Source organism: Tachypleus tridentatus, chromosome 10 (assembly GCF_004210375.1).
Source record: "Tachypleus tridentatus isolate NWPU-2018 chromosome 10, ASM421037v1, whole genome shotgun sequence".
Taxonomy (NCBI): Eukaryota; Metazoa; Arthropoda; class Merostomata; order Xiphosura; family Limulidae; genus Tachypleus; species Tachypleus tridentatus.
In genome coordinates, this window is record NC_134834.1 from 18,923,049 (window position 1) to 18,939,456 (window position 16,408).

Genomic DNA, 16,408 nt, shown 5'->3' on the forward strand with positions numbered 1-16,408 from the left:
CACAGCCTCACTGCGGATATCTTCTGTTATATATATGTATATATAATAGGATTGACGTTAACTTGGACTATTAACATAAAGAGACTTACATTTTGTATGCATTGGGAATTTCTAAATTAAAACCAAATAAAAATATATATGTAAAAACGGCTGGTATGGATAGAGAAAGCACCATGTAGAGGAGCGAACAACGTTTCGACTTTCTTGGTCATCGTCAGGTTTACAAAGCACGCCCTCTACATTCCTACACTCAGTTACACAGTCCCCTTCAAATATGCGGTCAGCTATCGGTCTTTCTTTCTTTGTGAACCTGACGATGACCGAAGAAGGTCGAAACGTTGTTCGCTCCTCTACATGGTGTTTTCTCTATCCATACCAGCTGTTTTTAAATATATATGTTTCTCTACAAGTGGATTTTCTCGTCATCACTGAAAACCAGATAAATTAAAATTAGCTTTTTCTAGGATTAACGAAATCCACAAAAACAACAAACAACGTCCAGTAAATGTTACTTTCAATAATTTATTTACAAAGTGAAACCATACAAATTACTTTAATTGCTAATCGCACAACACGTTTATGTCATTGGGTCACTCAGATACTATATATATTCATGTTTCTGTGTAATTTGAAACACGGTGGAAAACATTGGCAGGCATCAAATAAGATTAAAGTCACTAATTAAAAATTAGAAAATGGAAGTCGTTGGATAGCAGAGGTATCATCAGATGTAGGACTCATTTCAACAGTAAGGTTTACCTCTATTGTTTGAAATGAAATAAACCATAAAATGAAAGTAAAACTTTCTTTATAAATTTTAAGAGTTGATAAAACTATCAAACATTTGGTTATAAACAAATATACATACATGACAAACACATATAATATTTCTGTGTGTGTGTGTGTGTATATACAATACCAACAATATATTCTACAACGAAATGTGTGATACACAGTATTTTTCAACTCAACGTTTACGTGAGTTGTAACATAATTAACTGTAGTTGAACAGACAAACGAAAAATACACTCATTAAAGACGCTGAGACACACAATGTTACGCAGGTAATTTTTTTTTTTTCAAATTGACTCTCTCTCGTTAACCCTAAAATAAGGGTTAGCTAACATGTTAGCTCGGTCTGAAATGTTTTACATTGTTCCCAAGTGGGTCAGCGGCAAGTTTACAATGCTAAAATCAGGGGTTCGATTCCCCGTAGTGGACATAGTGCAGATAACCCATTGCTTAGTTGTGCACAACAAAGAAATAAGTAAAAGAAGTACTTGTTTAATATGTGTGGTTTTATATTATTATATCGATATGTTTATGCTTCATTGTTGCATACAGTTTAATATGTGTAAACGATACATTTAAGGTGTTTTTTTTTACATTACAGCTGAAGTTAACATAATTCTTTAATAGGCAACAAGTATATACAGATAAACAATAATACAAACTTGTAATTCAAACTTTACAAAATTTCCCCTTGAGCAAAATGGATCGGTATAAACTTCTATGATTTCTTACTAAAACTGACGGAAGGAAAGGCTAAAGGTTTACAGTGCAATTCTATGAAGTTGTGATAGATTGACTAATCTTCATTACAGCGCTGATCTTATTTTACTTTTCTCCCTTTCACACAGTACCCCCAGTCTACAAAAGCGATCCATTACCCCTCCCCCACATACACGCACACAAACACATTTTAAACCAAATTTTGTTTTAATGATCAAAAGAGGCTTAGAACGAGCGAGTTGTTTCTAGCTGTAGTGGCTTATCAATATTTAAATTTGGATTTTTTTTACTTTGATTAAGAATTCTGAAGCAACAATGGTAATACTAATTTTCTGTTCAGCCTGTTCCCTTTACTTAAAGGTTTGGCTGGTTTGCTGATTAGATGGATTTCTTGCTAGACGAGACTATTCAGTTCCGAATTTCATAAAATCCGATATAGCAAGGATCTTATTTACATCCCAAACTTTCATTTAAAGATAAGTACAAAATAATAGGAACAATGATTTTTCTAGTGACGTGATATTCCTAACGTTCGTAAACCAAAGCTTCCTAAACTGAGGTTCGCGAGAATGGTTAAGAGAAATGGAAATAAGTAGCAGTTTTCTTTAATCCTAAATATATCGATTGGGTCCAATTACATTTCAAATAAATAAACAGAATGATCAAAAACTAAAACTAAAAATAACTTGTTTTTATTTTTAATTCTACTCATTTTACTTTGATTGTTTTGGTTGATTACGTACTGGGTCGATTGTACCCAATTTGTCAGAAGTGTTAAAAGTATATCTGCTAGTTCGATGGTTAAAACTTATTTGATACCGGACAAGACAATGTTTTCACTAATAACATTATTTTATGAATATGACTTCACAGTGTTTTTTTATGCTTGAAATATTGCAATGAAAGAAGATATGTTAGAGTTATTATTAGTTATAGGTCCTCAGTCAAAGTCCCTCAGGTCTTATAATGATTCAAAATAAAGAGTTTGGGAATCTCTGCCTTAAACGGCCCAAGCAATGAAGACCAATACATTTTACGTCTCTGAAATTGAAAGTTGTTTAGGCTTTTGTTTAATTTTGCGCAAAGCTACACGAGAGCTATCTGCACTAGCCGTCCCTAATTTAGTAGTGTAACACTAGAGGGAAAGGTAGCTAGTCATCACTGTCCACCGCTAACTCTTGGGCTACTCTTTTACCAACGAATAGTGGGATTGAACGACACATTATAAAGCCACCACGGCTGAAAGGGCGAACATGTTTGGTGTGATGGGGATTCGAACCTGCGACCCTCGAATTACGAGTCCACCGCCTTAACCACTTGACCATGCCAGGCTTAGGCTTGAATGTAACCCTGGATTTGTATTTTTACGTAGCAATTCCTAAAAAGCGAAGAGGGATCTTTTCAACCCTGAAAATCCCTGGTTTACTTAAACCAAAATACCTACCAACATCAAACAGCTCTAGTGTCTGTGTGGACTGTTTACTCTAAAGAAAAGGTTTACTTAGTCGCGAATTTCTTTCCCCGTCCACCAGTGACTAAAAGATAAGCCTGATGACCTATAAGGCTAAAATTCAGGCTTCGATATTCGCAGTGGGCAAACAATAGACAGTCTATTATATAGGATTCTTGTTGACAACAAACAAAATTGTATTTACAATATAATTAACAACGAATTATCCAAGTCGACTTCTACTTTCACAGTCCTATATATATAATAAATCAACCTTTCTCTTTACCACCATGAAATCAGCTAAGCCTATATTTTTTTTGGTTTGATGCCTAGATCTGTAATTATTTGTTACTAGGGCCAAGAAAACAAAAACGTCTTCATAGAACGGTTAATAAAGTTATGACAAATTGATCAAATATTAAACTAGAATAAATCCAATTACTATATATTACTAATTTCATATTGGTAAATTGAGATTGATGTAACAAATTAGATATTTAAAGTATTGTAACATGCGATTTAAGTACTTTCAACTGTGTTTCAAAGATTTGTATTATAGATGGTTTCTTATAAAGTATAATAAAACTTAACTTTATATTATATCAAATGTACATTTTCTAGTAAGTTTTAGAGACTAATTCCAGCAAGTAAAATACGATTTAATTCCATGCTTTTAATTGTTTATAATTTAAAACAAATTATTTTATATTATATTTATGCACTAGGAGGCGCTCGGATATATGTGACGTCAGCCATATTGGAAAGCACCCAAACAAGTTGACTTTGTAGTTAGCGTACCACATGTTTTTTGTTTTTTTAGTTTAAAGGAAATAGGCTCGCTATAAATATTTCAAAATATATTAATATTTAGTAAATCGTAATGGAAAATTTTTATTATGCAACAAGTCTAATAAAAAAAAAAAAGAGTAGGTTCTTATTCAATACCATAATAACATTCAGTAAAGTCGACACAGCGGCCATTACACTTTCTATATTTTTTTTTTTGGTATTCAGTAACTGTGCATTTTAACACAGTTTATATGAATTGTAAATAGGTTTACATTTGAATTTTATTTTATGTTGTACAAGATATGCATAGACACGTAACTGGAGTGGTTTGATTCGCTTACAAGCTACAGTAATATTGGCACAGAACTCCCGAAGTGGTATTTCAAACACTTTAGTTGGCTATTACAAAAAAACAAACAAACTCAAATATACCATCATATGTCCCGTTACATAAGTTATTCAACTCTTTTCCTGAGTTCGAGAAAACATATTATGTACTTTGGCAAGACCACTACCCATGACACTCGTCGCATTGGATGCTGATGACATCACAGAAGGCCACACCGCGCGTGCAGGTGAAGCCTCTAGTTCGCTAGCGCCACTGAAACTCACGACATTACCCATGTTAATAGATGAACGTCTGGGCATGCGCGATCTTGCATAAGGTGACGGTTTAATGGTATTTGTATAGGGACAGACTTCAATAACAGGATCGTTGGTCCATAGCTTCTGTGAAAATAATAAATTATTTTCAATTAGTAAACACCATAAGTGAAATAATTACAGTTTTTCCTAGATTACCACAGATCACAACACAGTATTATATTTTTAAACAGCTTTTGAGACTTATGGTATAGGCCATTAGAACCAGTAAAATGACTAATCCCCAGTTCTACCAAATTAAATAATCGTCTAATAGAGAAAATTAAAAATAACATTGCCCGAAACTGTTGTCTCTTTATCGTGAGGGTTTGGGTATTGTGAAAAGACACGAATTCCACGAGACGCCGAATCTACTCATAGGTTGACAGCGACACCAGTGTCCTTAACACTGACATCACGTATTGTGACGTACTGATCAGAACAGTGTGAATAAATAAGCAGTAACTGTACTAAACAGACCGTTATCGCCCGGTAAAATCACAGAATTAATTATTCCTATTATAATAACTAAGTGAGCAAAAGAAATCTGTGACGGTTTGTTTACATCCACGTGACTCGTTTATCGGATAACGTGAAGTAGTGATAAAGCTAAACACGAACGTGATAACAGGAAGTATTTATTACACGTACCGGAATACTCACAATTTCATTATCAGTAACATAGAGGTATATTACAAACAGAGTATTTGTAATTACAACAGAGATATGACATATAGTGCCTTGCAAAAGTGTTCACCACCCCCTGCAAAGTTTCCAAATTTTATCGACGTCTGTAGTTGTAATCACGACAATAACTCCGGTATGGTCACGTGGTTAGGGCGCTTGACTGGTAATCTGAAGTTCGACGGTTCGAATCCTCGTCCCATCAAACATGTTCGCCCTTTCAGCCGTGGGGACGTTATACTGTTCCGGTCAATCCCATTATTGGTTGGTAAAGGAGCACCCCAAGAGTTGGCAGTGGGTGGTGATTACTAGCTGCCTTATCTCTCGTCTTACACTGTTAAATTAGGGACGGCTAGTGCAGATAGCACTCTTGTAGCTTTGCGCGAAATCCAAAAAACCTAAGAACATAACAACAGCATTACGTAACATCACTGACCAGACATAATTAAATGGACATGTTTTTATTCCCCCCTAGCGGCACAACAATATGTCTGTGGATTTGCAACACTAAAAACTGGCTAGGGGGCAGAGCACAGATAGCCCATTGTGTAGCTTTGTGCTTAAGTTCAAACACAAAATAATAATTAAACTTTCAAACGGGAGTTCATATTTAGAATCCACACAAAATCTACTCCAGACTGAGAAAGCTAAAAACATGTTAATGTCACGTGTAATTTAGATTTTTCAAAACAAATTAGAATATTCTCAATTGTGTAAGTTTCCAACCCCTTAGCTACAGCAACCCTAGGTTAGTTTAGGTGCAAAACATTATTCTAAAAGGTCACAAAATTATTATAATAGTCTCTCTGTGTGTGCAATCAAGTTATTGTAATGGTCTGTGTGTGTGCAATCAAGTTATTGTAATGGTCTCTGTGTGTGCAATCAAATTATTGTAATGGTCTCTGTGTGTGCAATCAAATTATTGTAATGGTCTGTGTGTGTGTGTGCAATCAACTTATTGTAATGGTTTGTGTGTGTGTGCAATCAAATTATTGTAATGGTCTCTGTGTGTGTGCAATCAAATTATTGTAATGGTCTCTGTGTGTGTGCAATCAAATTATTGTAATGGTCTCTGTGTGTGTGCAATCAAATTATTGTAATGGTCTCTCTCTGTGTGTGCAATCAAATTATTGTAATGGTCTCTGTGTGTGTGCAATCAAATTATTGTAATGGTCTCTGTGTGTGTGCAATCAAATTATTGTAATGGTCTCTGTGTGTGTGCAATCAAATTATTGTAATGGATCTCTCTGTGTGTGCAATCAAATTATTGTAATGGTCTCTGTGTGTGTGCAATCAAATTATTGTAATGGTCTCTCTGTGTGTGTGCAATCAAATTATTGTAATGGTCTCTCTCTGTGTGTGCAATCAAATTATTGTAATGGTCTCTGTGTGTGTGCAATCAAATTATTGTAATGGTCTCTGTGTGTGTGTGCAATCAATTTATTGTAATGGTCTCTCTGTGTGTGCAATCAAAGTGGTTTAACTTAACTTCAGAGTAGATACATCAGTTCAAGACACAACTTTTACAGTGATACAACAAACAACCATGAAAACCAAGGAGTTTTTCAAACAAATCAGTACAATCGAATCCTAGAGGAAAAACTGCTTGAATCTGATATAAAACTGGGTGGAAAGTTCGCATTCCAACTGGACAATGACCCAAGCACGAGGCCAAAACCACACTACGGTGGTTTAAAAGAAGAAAGTGAATATCCTAAAGTGGACCCAGTTAAATTCCTCACTTGAATCCAATGATGAGACTTTAAAATTGCAGTCCATTAACAATTTCCAATGAACTTTTCAGAATTGGAGCAATTCCGCCAGGAATAATGGTCATAAGTATGCCATCCCATTGTACAGAGAGACTTATCCAAGAGAACTCACAGCAGTAATTGTTGTTAAAGGTGTTTCCATAGATTGCTAACTTAGGGGACTGTATACTTACGCAATCAGCAAATTTCAATTTATATATTTACTTTAGAGGTTTTGGTTTTGGTGACATACAACATCCTTCAAACATATTAAGAAGTAAACAGTTTGAATGTACAAGGTTTAAGGAGAGAAAATTAAAAACGTAGAAAAATACAACACGTATGAGGAAATTAGATTACAATAAGGTTAAATTTAGTAAAGATTGCGTATTATTTAGGAACGGAAGAAGAATTATTATGTATAATGTTTATTTTATTAGAATTTCAGAATTATGTTTTTGTTGAATGAGATAAGATGTCCTGTTTCTGTATTGTGCTGACAGACAGTGGAGTTTGTAACCTTTCGTCCAGTTTCTAGGATCACTTGTAATCTCTGCACGTGTACATGCACGTGTTAACAAGGGAGATATGTCTTACAAGATATGATTAACAAGGGAGATATGTCTTCCAAGATATGGTTAACAAAGGAGATATGTCTTCCAAGTTATGGTTAACAAGGGAGATATGTCTTACAAGATATGGTTAACAAGGGAGATATGTCTTACAAGTTATGGTTAACAAGGGAGATATGTCTTACAAGATATGGTTAACAAGGGAGATATGTCTTCCAAGATATGGTTAACAAGGGAGATATGTCTTCCAATTTATGGTTAACAAGGGAGATATGTCTTACAGGATATGGTTAACAAGGGAGATATGTCTTCCAAGTTATGGTTAACAAGGGAGATATGTCTTACAGGATATGCTTAACAAGGGAGATATGTCTTCCAAGTTATGGTTAACAAGGGAGATATGTCCTCCAAGTTATGGTTAGCAAGGGAGAAATATCTTCCAAGATATGGTTAACAAAGGAGATATGTCTTACAAGATATGGTTAACAAGGGAGATATGTCTTCCAAGATAAGGTTAACAAGGAAGATATGTCTTCCATAATATGGTTAACAAGGGAGATATGTCTTACAAGATATGGTTAACAAGGGAGATATGTCTTCCAAGTTATGGTTAGCAAGGGAGATATGTCTTACAAGATATGGTTAACAAGGGAGATATGTCTTCCAAGTTATGGTTAACAAGGGAGATATGTCCTCCAAGTTATGGTTAGCAAGGGAGAAATATCTTCCAAGATATGGTTAACAAGGGAGATATGTCTTCCAAGTTATGGTTAACAAGGGAGATATGTCTTACAAGATATGGTTAACAAGGGAGATATGTCTTCCAAGATATGGTTAACAAGGAAGATATGTCTTCCATAATATGGTTAACAAGGGAGATATGTCTTACAAGATATGGTTAACAAGGGAGATATGTCTTCCAAGTTATGGTTAGCAAGGGAGATATGTCTTACAAGATATGGTTAACAAGGGAGATATGTCTTCCAAGTTATGGTTAGCAAGGGAGAAATATCTTCCAAGATATGGTTAACAAGGGAGATATGTCTTCCAAGTTATGGTTAACAAGGGAAGATATGTCTTCCATAATATGGTTAACAAAGGGGAGATATGTCTTACAAGATATGGTTAACAAGGGAGATATGTCTTGCAAGATATGGTTAACAAGGAGATATGTCTTCCAAGTTATGGTTAGCAAGGGAGAAATGTCTTCCAAGATATGGTTAACAAGGGAGATATGTCTTCCAAGTTATGGTTAACAAGGAAGATATGTCTTCCATAATATGGTTAACAAGGGAGATATGTCTTACAAGATATGGTTAACAAGGGAGATATATCTTCCAAGATATGGTTAACAAGGGAGATATGTCTTCCAAGATATGGTTAACAAGGGAGATATGTCTTCCATAATATGGTTAACAAGGGAGATATGTCTTACAAGATATGGTTAACAAGGGAGATATGTCTTACAAGATATGGTTAACAAGGGAGATATGTCTCCCAAGTTATGGTTAGCGAGATATGTCTTACAAGATATGGTTAACAAGGGAGATATGTCTCCCAAGTTATGGTTAGCAAGGGAGAAATATCTTCCAAGATATGGTTAACAAGGGAGATATGTCTTCCAAGTTATGGTTAACAAGGAAGATATGTCTTCCATAATATGGTTAACAAGGGAGATATGTCTTACAAGATATGGTTAACAAGGGAGATATATCTTCCAAGATATGGTTAACAAAGGGAGATATGTCTTCCATAATGAGTTAACAAGGAGATATGTCTTACAAGATATGGTTAACAAGGGAGATATGTCTTCCAAGTTATGGTTAACAAGGGAGATATGTCTTACAAGATATGGTTAACAAGGGAGATATGTCTTACAAGATATGGTTAACAAGGGAGATATGTCTAACAAGATATGGTTAACAAGGGAGATATGTCTAACAAGATATGGTTAACAAGGGAATATGTCTTCAAGATATGGTTAACAAGGAGATATGTCTTCCATAATATGGTTAACAAGGGAGATATGTCTTCCAAGTTATGGTTAACAAGGAGATATGTCTTCCAAGTTATGGTTAACAAGGGAGATATGTCTTACAAGATATGGTTAACAAGGAGATATGTCCTCCAAGTTATGGTTAGCAAGGGAGAAATATCTTCAAGATATGGTTAACAAGGGAGATATGTCTTCCAAGTTATAGTTAACAAGGGAGATATGTCTTCCAAGTTATTGGTTAACAAAGGAGATATGTCTTACAAGATATGGTTAACAAGGGAGATATGTCTTCCAAGATATGGTTAACAAGGAAGATATATCTTCCATAATATAGTTAACAAGGAAGATATGTCTTACAAGATATAGTTAACAAGGGAGATATGTCTTCCAAGTTATGGTTAGCAAGGGAGATATGTCTTACAAGATATGGTTAACAAGGGAGATATGTCTTCCAAGTTATGGTTAGCAAGGGAGAAATATCTTCCAAGATATGGTTAACAAGGGAGATATATCTTCCAAGTTATGGTTAACAAGGAAGATATGTCTTCCATAATATGGTTAACAAGGGAGATATATGCTTACAAGATATGGTTAACAAGGAAGATATATCTTCCATAATATGGTTAACAAGGGAGATATGTCTTACAAGATATGGTTAACAAGGGAGATATATGCTTACAAGATATGGTTAACAAGGGAGATATGTCTTACAAGATATGGTTAACAAGGGAGATATGTCTTGCAAGATATGGTTAACAAGGGAGATATGTCTTACAAGATATGGTTAACAAGGGAGATATGTCTTCCAAGTTATGGTTAACAAAGGAGAAATATCTTCCAAGATATGGTTAACAAGGGAATATGTCTTCAAGTTATGGTTAACAAGGAAGATATGTCTTCCATAATATGGTTAACAAGGGAATATGTCTTACAAGATATGGTTAACAAGGAAGATATGTCTTCCATAATATGGTTAACAAGGGAGATATGTCTTACAAGATATGGTTAACAAGGGAGATATGTCTTACAAGATATGGTTAACAAGGGAGATATGTCTTCCAAGTTATGGTTAACAAGGAAGATATGTCTTACAAGATATGGTTAACAAAGGAGATATATCTTCCAAGATATGGTTAACAAGGAGATATGTCTTCCAAGTTATAGTTAACAAAGGGAGATATGTCTTCCATAATATGGTTAACAAGGGAGATATGTCTTCCATAATATGGTTAACAAGGGAATATGTCTTACAAGATATGGTTAACAAGGGAGATATGTCTTCCAAGTTATATGGTTAACAAGGGAGATATGTCTTCCAAGTTATGGTTAACAAGGAGATATGTCTTACAAGATATGGTTAACAAGGGAGATATGTCTTACAAGATATGGTTAACAAGGAGATATGTCTTCCAAGATATGGTTAACAAAGGAGATATGTCTTACAAGATATGGTTAACAAGGGAGATATGTCTTCCAAGATATGGTTAACAAGGGAGATATGTCTTACAAGATATGGTTAACAAGGGAGATATGTCTTCCAAGATATGGTTAACAAGGAGATATGTCTAACAAGATATAGTTAACAAGGAGATATGTCTTCCAAGATATGGTTAACAAGGAAGATATGTCTTCCATAATATAGTTAACAAGGGAAGATATGTCTTACAAGTTATGGTTAACAAGGGAGATATGTCTTACAAGATATGGTTAACAAGGGAGATATGTCTTACAAGATATGGTTAACAAGGAGATATGTCTTCCAAGTTATAGTTAACAAGGGAGATATGTCTTACAAGATATGGTTAACAAGGGAGATATGTCCTCCAAGTTATGGTTAGCAAGAAGAGAAATATCTTCCAAGATATGGTTAACAAGGGAGATATGTCTTCCAAGTTATGGTTAACAAGGGAGATATGTCTTACAAGATATGGTTAACAAGGAGATATGTCTTCCAAGATATATGGTTAACAAGGAAGATATGTCTTCCATAATATGGTTAACAAAAGATATGTCTTACAAGATATGGTTAACAAGGGAGATATGTCTTCCAAGTTATGGTTAACAAGGGAGATATGTCTTACAAGATATGGTTAACAAAGGGAGATATGTCTTCCAAGTTATGGTTAGCAAGGGAGAAATATCTTCCAAGATATGGGTTAACAAAGGGAGATATGTCTTCCAAGTTATGGTTAACAAGGAAGATATGTCTTCCATAATATAGTTAACAAGGGAGATATGTCTTACAAGATATGGTTAACAAGGAAGATATGTCTTCCATAATATGGTTAACAAGGGAGATATGTCTTACAAGATATGGTTAACAAGGGAGATATGTCTTACAAGATATGGTTAATAAGGAATATATGTCTTATAAGATATGGTTAACAAGGGAGATATGTCTTACAAGATATGGTTAACAAGGAGATATGTCTTACAAGATATGGTTAACAAGGAGATATGTCTTCCAAGTTATGGTTAACAAGGGAGAAATATCTTCCAAGATATGGTTAACAAAGGGAGATATGTCTTCCAAGTTATGGTTAACAAGGAAGATATGTCTTCCATAATATGGTTAATAAGGGAGATATGTCTTACAAGATATGGTTAACAAGGGAGATATGTCTTACAAGATATGGTTAACAAGGGAGATATGTCTTACAAGATATAGTTAACAAGGGAGATATGTCTTACAAGATATGGTTAACAAGGGAATATGTCTTGCAAGATATGGTTAACAAGGGAGATATGTCTTACAAGATATGGTTAACAAGGGAGATATGTCTTCCAAGTTATGGTTAGCAAGGGAGAAATATCTTCCAAGATATGGTTAACAAGGAGATATGTCCTCCAAGTTATGGTTAACAAGGAAGATATGTCTTCCATAATATAGTTAACAAGGGAGATATGTCTTACAAGATATGGTTAACAAAGGGAGATATATCTTCCAAGATATGGTTAACAAAGGGAGATATGTCTTCCAAGTTATGGTTAACAAAGGGAGATATGTCTTCCATAATATGGTTAACAAGGGAGATATGTCTTACAAGATATGGTTAACAAGGGAGATATGTCTTCCAAGTTATGGTTAACAAGGGAGATATGTCTTACAAGATATGGTTAACAAGGGAGATATGTCTTCCAAGATATGGTTAACAAGGGAGATATGTCTTACAAGATATGGTAAATAGGTGTATGAAGTAAGTTTAGAATTCAAGAAAACATAATATTACATCATTATACCAAACACTCTGTCCAACACGGGCAGTAAATATTAAAAATATTTTAATTTGAAATATATATAAAGGTAGATATTATCATATGCCTCACACGGATACATCAAAGTTTAGCGACAAATAGTTTTTTGCAACGTCAGGTAAACAACTCCCTCGTGACGAAATATTTGAAAAAAAAAAACAACAAAAACTCTTTCGTCAAATCGACCTGAAATTTATTATGAAACCCAATCTCAGACTAAAAAAATTCCGTAACAAAAATCGTGTGTAGAATGTTCACACTTCGTCTACTCGGACACATGTTAAACCTTCTATAACGAGTGGTGAAACTAAATGTCACATGATAAAGTACAAGGATGTGAGCACATGGGCATACCAATAAAAACATTCCAACTCCGCCATCTGTCAGCACAATAGAGCAACAAAATTGAAGACTTCCGATCTCTCTCTATCAACTTTAAAATGAAAAAATATTATATTCCGTTTCTAAGTAATAAAGTCTTCACTATATATAAATATATTACAATTTAAGTATCTCGTCTGTGTTATATTTTTTCACTTTCTCTTGTTATGCTTGGTATACCCAAATTACACAATGTAACACACATTTTGTTCCTGGATAGTATGTGTTATTTGCTTATGTTGTAAAAGTACAGAAAATGGTCATTATTCCCTTCAAACTTTGCTTTTGTGACCTGGATAATGAAATTTAGAAACTAATCTATTTTCTATGTAAAAACGGACAAATTTGTACATTTTCATTTACATAAGGTCTGAATAAAACAACAAATGAATCAAGATTTACATGTATTTATACTAAAGTTATACAAAAATGTTTAGAAGTGAGTAGTTTTTCGAGATTTGCGACTGTAACGTAAATCACTTTCACGTATCAGCCCCCAAATATAGTCTCCTATCATGTTTTCGTTATACGCTCCCAGATCACAAAAGTAAAGTTTGAAGACAAAAATAGGTCTTTTCCATTTACTTTAGGCTTAAGTAATTGGTAAATAACACTTTCTGTCCAGGAACAAGAAACAGTAAAAATGTTGTTACAGAGTGTTATTTACTCTTGTTTATACATTTCTGTTGTAATTAAAAATACTCTTTGTTTTGGACCTCTGTAGATGGAACTTTGATTATTCCAAAACTTTTAACAAATACTTCACGTCTTGCTTTATCACTACACATTCCAATAGCCAGTTCAATACAACGTTTAATCTCAATTAAGACTGTAGCAACTGAACACGCTTCAGATGGCCGCGGCTGTTTGTTCACACTGACACATTCCTATAGGCAATCCAATACGGTGCTCAAATTGAGATATTAAATGTAAATGTCTGGAACTTTCTACATATACAAACACACATATCTAAAATGACCCCCTCCTGCACAGAAAAGAAGATTCTGGCGACTTTCTTGACCTGCCAGAAAAATTGTTCCAACTTCAAATTAAATATTTTATCTATTTTCTTCACTAAGATGCGCCATCTATATCCACTATTATAAACAACTTATTCAACACATCCTGTTTTTAACTTATAAAAAATCTTACTTCCGTTCCTTCTTTTGTCCACTTGAGAACGGCCTCGTCGTCACCATAGCAACCAGCACAACTGATTATTGTAGGACCTTCTTCGCATCTGAATAATTAAATCAGAATTACTTCCTTTAATCACGACGGTACAAAACTAAAGACTTCAAAAACTAAAATAAAGGAACATGCAGAACTGCCTTATGTTCAAACCTTATTTTATTATTTAAAAAAAAAATCAAACTACGAGTCGATTTATATTGAAGTTCGTTTCCAAAACACGTTATAGTGGAATTTCCGTTAGGACACATGAAAACTGGACAGCTGGGAGAAACATACACGGAAACTTTGAATAAAAACTGTAGGTTATAATAAATCAAAACATTTTACCTACAATTCCTCAAACAATATATTACAGCTGCTCTATGAACAGACTCTAAAACCACCAGAAACTCACGATAAAAGACTACATAAAACAATAACAAAAAATAATTTTGTTAGTTTTAAACAAAACTACACAAGGGGCTATATGCATTGTGCCCACTGTGGGTATCGCACCCGATTTTGGCATGCAACGCGTTTTACTTTACTGATATTTTTAACCTAGAAGACCTCTAAGGCTCACGTATACGACCAAAACATGCTCGCCCTTTCAGCCGTGGGGCATTATAATATTACAATCAATCCCACTATTCGTTGGTAAAGAGTAGCCCAAGAGTTGGCGGTGGGTGCTGATGACTAGCTGCCTTCCCTCTAGTCTTACACTGCAAAATTAGGGACGGCTAGCACAGAGAGCCCTCGAGTAGCTTTGTACGAAATTCAAAAACAAACAAACAAACTCACGTATACGACAAATGACCTCTAAGGCTCACGTATACGACCAAACATGCTCGCCCTTTCAGCCGTGGGGCGTTATAATATACGATCAATCCCACTATTCGTTGGTAAAGAGTAGCCCAAGAGTTGGCGGTGGGTGGTGATGACTAGCTGCCTTCCCTCTAGTCTTACACTGCAAAATTAGGGACGGCTTGCAGAGAGCCCCTCGAGTAGCTTTGTACGAAATTCAAAAACAAACAAACAAACTCACGTATACGACAAACGACAAACAAGAGCTCTCCCGACCCAGTGGCAAAGTGATGTGGCTGCAGATTTATACCCTTAGGAACCGGCTTTTGACATCCGTGGCGAAACAAAAACAAAATAGATAACCCACTGTATAGCTTTGTGCTTGACTGTAAACAAATTAAATTACCAGTCTGTCATCAGTAGCAACCACCAGCTTTGAAATTAATAACAAGGTTAAGAGTTACTTCTATAGATACCACACACGCTACATCATAGCATGAACGTCGAACCTTCTGATCCACAGCCAGGCACATTAACTCATTAATAGCACAAGGAAACATTGAGAATGAAATTTAAAAAAAAAAAACATCATAACTCTAAATTCGACTTAACATACAAAATAATAATAATTCACTCGGTTTACAGCATATGGCGTAAAATATGATAGATATAACTGGTCTATAAGAATCAACTATGAGATAAAACACTAAGTGAAATTACACCCTTCACACGTTGGTGTAATAGCTGTTGAAAAGTGATCATTCCTCTATTTCCATTACATGGCTTGGCATGGTCAAGTGGTTACGGCAATCTGAAGATCGCGTGTTCGAATCTCCCCTCATACCAAACGTGCTCGCCCCTTTTAGCCGTGGGGGCGTTTTAATGTAACGGCCAGTCCATTTTCTGTGGGATTCGTTTACAAAATGTAGATATAAATACACTTTAGTAGACATTATGTACCACCACAACATGCTTAAAGCTTATCATGACGTCTAGCATCAGATCGTAAAGTAACATTAACAATTTATTTATTAGCAATAGATTACTTTTGTTTTGTTTGAATTACGCGCGAAGCTAGATGAGGAGCTATCTGCGCAAGCCATCCCTGGTTTAGCGGTGAAAGACTAGAAGGAAGGTAGCTAGTCACCGCCAACTCTTGGGCTACTCTTTTACCAACGAATAGTAGGATTGACCGTCACATTATAACGCTCCCACGGCTGAAGGGCCAGCATGTTTGGTGTGACGGGATTCGAACCCGCGACCTCAGATTAAGAGTGGAACCCACTTGGCCATGTAGGAATATAATGGCGTCCTAATATTAATTTTCCGGGATACTGCCTAATTTTAAACGTTTGTTTGTTTGCTTCTGAATCTCGCGCAAAGCTACACGAGGGCTATC

At 35.1% G+C, this 16,408-nt stretch overlaps 1 long non-coding RNA gene across 1 annotated transcript; it reads right to left on the bottom strand.

The window, feature by feature from the left end:
* Positions 1-502: 502 nt before the first annotated feature.
* LOC143228829 (uncharacterized) lies at positions 503-14,302 on the bottom strand. The gene is made up of 2 exons (XR_013015465.1): positions 14,185-14,302; positions 503-4,480 (listed from the first exon to the last, which is right to left on the bottom strand). It is a non-coding gene; the product is annotated as an uncharacterized LOC143228829 (long non-coding RNA).
* Positions 14,303-16,408: the final 2,106 nt, after the last annotated feature.